The sequence below is a fragment of the Pteropus vampyrus genome, unplaced genomic scaffold, assembly GCF_000151845.1.
Source record: "Pteropus vampyrus isolate Shadow unplaced genomic scaffold, Pvam_2.0 Scaffold349, whole genome shotgun sequence".
Lineage (NCBI taxonomy): Eukaryota > Metazoa > Chordata > Mammalia > Chiroptera > Pteropodidae > Pteropus > Pteropus vampyrus.
Window position 1 is genome coordinate 39,522 of NW_011889130.1, and position 5,596 is coordinate 45,117.

Consider the following 5,596-nt stretch of genomic DNA (forward strand, 5'->3'; position numbering starts at 1 on the left):
CATAAGTTATATACCTATGTTTTCTTCTGTGTATTTTATTTTATCAGGTCTTTATTTCAGTATTTAGTCCTTTTAGCTATTTTTTATTTATGGTATCAGTTAGCATTCTAGTTCCCTTCTTTTACATGTGGCTTTCTAATTTTTCAATACCATTTATTGAAGAGGCTTTCTTTTTTCCATTGTATGTACCTGACTCTTTTGAAAATCATTTACCCAGCTACATGTGTGGTTATTTCTGGGCTCTCAATTCTGTTCCCTAGTCTGTGCATCTGTTTTTCTCACAATACCAAACTTTTTTAATTATTGTAGCTTTGGAGTATAATTTGAAGTGAGAGAGTGTGATGCCTCTAGCTTTGCTATTTTTTCTTCAAGATTGCTTTGAATATTCAGGGTCTTTTGTAGTTCCATACCAATGTGATGAGTATTCTTTTTAATTGAAATACAACTTTATTCTGATTCTAAATAGAAAGGAATGTGAATGAGAGTAACAAACAAGATTTCACCACTGAGTATTGTGATATTAATGTAGCAATCTTGTATTTGAAACTCAATAAGGAAACAACTGCTTTCCAAAACAGCTAAATATGCAGATCCAAATAATGAAGGTATTTTTTAACTGCCACATTCACTCTGAATCTCAGTCATCTCTTTCAGCATCCCCACGATTAAGCACATGTTCTGCTTAGCTATAGAATAAAGTTGCAAATACTCTGCACCACTGACATCACAGGACAGTTGCCTATAAAACTAGACTGCTGACACTAGCTCCTGCTTCAACTTCTTAGATGCTGTCATCCTCTTCCGGGAGAGCAGTTTTCTGAGCAACCTCTAGATCGTGCTCAAGTGTGCTGCCAAAGCTGAGTTCATGACAGCCTCTGGTGGAGAAAGAGCAGGCATGGCAACAAACTCCAAGTTAGGTTCTCCGATTAGTTTTCTAGCGTGCCAGAGGAAGGGCTTTTCAAAGTTGTAGTTATTTTTGGCAGAAATGTCATAGTAGCAAAGATTCTTCTTTCAATCAAAGACAAGTGATTCTGCATTAATTTTCTTGTCCTTAGTATCCACTTTGTTGTCACACAACACGATGAGGCTGTTTTCACATACTTGTACCAAATCTCTATGCCAGTTAGGCATATTCTTGTAAGTAACTCTTGATGTTACATCAACTATTTTAATGACACACTGGACTTTGATGTAATAGCTATCTCTCAGTCCACCAAATCTCCTGTCCAGCCATGTCCCATGCATTGAAAGTAATAGGTCCTCTGTTGGTGTAGAACACCAGGGTGGACTACAACACCCCAGGTAGCTACATACTTCTTAAATTCACCAGTCAGAAGACATTTCATAAATATAGGTTTTCTAGTCCCACTATCAGTAAACAATACAAGTTTGAACTGAACTTGGGGTTCTCCTTGGGCAGTCTTCATGTTGTTACTTCCAGAAGCATCTCTGGGTCCATCTGATTGAGAGCTCTAAATGTGATGAATCTTTGTTCTATTTTTTTGAAAAATGCCTTTGAGATTTTAAAAGGGGATTGCATTAAATCTCTATATTTCTTTGGGTAAATGGTCATTTTAACTATGTTAATTTTTCCAATTCATGAATATGAAATATCTTCTCATTTCTTTGTGTCTTCTTCAATCTCCTCAACAATGTTTTGTAGTTTAAGTATACAGATCCTTCACTTCCTGTGCTAAGTTTATTCTTAGGTATTTTATTCATTTGTTGCAATTGCAAATGGAATGGTTTGCTTCATTTCTTTTTCTGATATTTTGTTTTTAGTATATAGGAACATGACAGATTTGGGTACATTGATTTTTTATCCTGCAACTTCTCTGCATTTTATTGTTTCTAATATTCTTTTGGTGTAGTCTTTAGGGTTTGCTATATAGGGAATCATTTCAGCTGAAAAAAGTGACAATTTGACTTCTTCATTCCCAATTTGGATTTTTTTTTAATTTCTTTCTTTTGCCTGATTGGTTTGGCTGGTACTTCCGGTATGAGTAACAGCGACAAGAGTGGGCATCCTTATATTCTTTCTGATCTTAGAGAAAATGCTTTCAGTTTTTCACCATTGAATATGATATTAGCTGAGGGTTTGTCATATATGGCTTTTATTCTTTTAAAGTACTTTCCTTTATTGAGTGTTTTAATCATAAATGGATGTTGTATCTTACCAAGTGCTTTTCTTCTTTTGTTAATATGAACATACGACTTTTATTATTTATTTTTTTAATGTAGTCTATCACATTGATTGAGTTGCATTTGTTGAACCATTCTTGTGCTACTGAAATGAACCCCACTTGATCATGATGTATTACCTTTCTAATATATAATTTTATTCAATTTACTGGTATTTTCTTTTGAAATTTTGTATCTATATTCATTAGAGATATTGGTCTGTAATTTTCTTCTTTATGTTGCCTTGCTAAGTTTTGATATTAGGGTAATATTGGCCTCAAAAAATGGGTTAGTATTTCTTTTTCTTCAATTTTTGGAAAAATTTGCGAAAAAGAGATATTAAATATTCTTTGAAAGTTTGGCATAATTCACTAGTGAAGCCATCTGGTCTGGACTTTTATTTTTTAGGAGTTTTTGATGACTTGTAATCACCTTATCTTTGATTCGCCTATTTATATTTTCCAATTTTTCATTATTCAGACTAGAAAGGTTGTATATATCTAAGAATGTGTCCATTTTTCCTAAGTTATCAAATTTGGTGGCATATAGCCTTTCATAGTATTCTTGTATAGTCCTTTGTATTTCTGTAGTGTCCATTGTAACTTCTTTTTCATTTGTGATTATGTTTATTTGAGTCTTTTCTTTTTTTCCTTAGTGAGTCTAGCCAGAAGTTTGTAGCTTTTATTCATCTATTCAAAAAACCAACTTGTTGTTAATTATTTTTTTCTATTGTCTTTTTTGTTCTCTTTTGCACTTAATTCTGCTCTAATTTTTATTATTTCTTTTGTTCGGCTGACTTTGGGTTTTGTTTATCTTAAAGGTGATGTGATAATTTAGATTTTTCTTGTTTTTTTTGTCTTTATTGAAATATATTAGACAATATGTTGCTTTTATTTACACTATACAATTCATTAAGTTTTTTCTTCCAATTATAGTTGGCATACGATACTAATCCAATTTCAGTTGTATACAACAGTCATCAGAGATCCAGAAACTCTCAAAGTGATCACCCCACTAAATCTAGTACACCTCTTCCCCCTTACATAGTATATCATTATTAACCATCTTCCCCATACTATACTCTACAACTCCATGTCTATTCTGCAACTAAACATTTGTACCTCTTAATCACTTTGCCATTTTTTTTGTCGCCCCCAACCCTCTCCCATCTAGTATCCCCCTCTAAATATTTTGTGTATTGTCTAGAGGCATGCCACCCTGAACGAATCCAATCCTGTCTGATTTCGGAAGCTAAGGAGGGTCGGGATTTGTTACTACTTGGGTGGGAGACCACCTAGGAAGATCAGAGTTTGCAGGCTGAAAAAAATAAAATAAAATAAATTAGAGATTGTAAGCTACCAAGGTCCTTGCAATCTGTGAAGTCAACCAAGGGTTGCCTCACCTAAAAAGTAATACATACATACATACATACATACATACATACATACATACATACATACATACATACATACATATATACTCTCTGTATCTATGAGTTTATTTCCACTTTTGATGTTGTTGCTGATTTTGTTCTTTAGATTCCACATATACGTAAAATCATGCCATATTTGTCTTTGGCTATTTGACCCATTTCATTCAGCACAATACTTACTAGGTCCATCAAGGCCTTATCTTTTTCCATCCCCTTCCTTTTAGTCTCTGTGTGTCTTTTAACCTGAAGTGAATTTCTTGTAAACAGCATATGTAGGAGTCTTGTTTTCTTCTCCATTCAGCCACTCTATCTTTGGTTGGAGTGTTTAATTCTCTTCCATTTGAGGTACTTGTTGATAGGAATGTAGTTATTACCATTCTTTATTCCTGGTTTTGATACATGTTTTTCCTTCTTAAAGAAGTCCCTCCAACATTTCCTGTAATACTAGCTTTGTGATGATAAATTCTTTCAGCTTATTTTTGTCTGGGAAGCTCTTTATCTATCCTTCAACTCTAAATGAGAGCTTTGCTGAATAAAGTATTCATGGTTATACCTCCTGGGTTTTTATCACGTTAAATATTTTGTGCCAAGATCTTCTATCTTGCATAGTTTCTTTTGAGAAATAAGTCTTATGGGTGTTCCATTGAAGGTGAGTAACTGCTTTTCTCTTGCTGTTTTTAAGATTCTATCTTTGTATTTAACCTTTGGCAATTGAATTATGTTGCTCCTTGGTGTAGGCCTCTTTGACTTCCTGGTTTGGGGAACTCTCTGAGCTTCCTGGGGTTTTAAGTCTATTCCTTCTTGAGATTAGGGAAGTTTTCCATCATTATTTCTTCAAATAGCTCTTGAAGATTTTGTTTTTTTCTCAATTACTGCTATGACATGGATATTGTAACCATTAATAGTATCTCATATGCTCCTTAAATTATTATTATAGTCTTGACTTCTTTTATCTTGCCATTCTGATTGAGTGGCCTTGACTTTCCCATCCTCTATGTACGTCATTTGATCCTCTTCTTTATTCACTTTGTTTATTCCATTTAATATCCTTCTCATTGTAGATAATGTGTTCATTTCTGAGTGATTCCCATTTATAATTTCCATTTCCACTCTTAAATTTTTTATCTTTTTGTTTAAGTTCTCACTGAATTCATCTACACCTCCCACTAGTTCATTGAGCATCTTCATAACCTGTGTTTTGAACTCTGCATCTGTTAGAATGCTTGACTTCATTAATTCTACATCTCTGTTCTGTTCTCTCATATGGTTCCTGCTTCTTTGTCTTCCCATTTTGGCTGCCTTTCTGTGTCTGTTTCTATGTACTTAGCAAAGCTCTTAAATCTCCCAGTCTTACTAAGGAAGATTTGTGTAGAAGATGTCCAGTGGCACAGTCCAGAGTGGGGTTCGGCTGCAGGCCAAATTTACCCCAATCCTGTGCCCCTCCCCTCCGGGGGCCACCTGTTAAGAATCAGCAAGCAATCCACAGGTGCTGTGCTTAAAGTTGCCTCAAAAGGCCACACCAAAAAACCAAAGCCAGTTGACACCAAGGTGAGTCTAGTTACTGCTCAGCAAAGGGCACTTGAGTAAGCGAAGACATACATGGATTTGACTTGGGTGGGGCCTCGAATTGGGAGAGGTGGAGTTTCAGGGAATCTTCTGGGCAGAGCATTCTCTGTTATCCAGTTTGGTGACATCTCCCGCTATGATTGCACAGAGTCCGCTCACTGGAATGGGGGAGAGCTCAGCAAAGGAACATGTATACCAATGGCACTTCTATACAGAGTGAGTCTCACTTATGCCCTCAGTCCGACAACTCAATGTCCCCCTATAAATCCCTGGTGCTCCCTGCACAACCGATCGGGCACAGCTGCTCAGAGCGAGTTGGTCTGTCACTGAGAAGTTCTCTCATAGGTACAGCCCCTTTAAGTGGTGTCTGCAACTGCCATGCCATAGCCTCTGTCCCACTTAGCCACTCAGGACTGG

The 5,596-nt window shown here is 35.8% G+C and overlaps 1 pseudogene; it reads right to left on the bottom strand.

Annotated features, from left to right (window-relative positions):
• Positions 1-781: 781 nt before the first annotated feature.
• Positions 782-1,478, bottom strand: LOC105304695 (annotated as a pseudogene).
• Between the last annotated feature and the right edge of the window lie 4,118 nt (positions 1,479-5,596).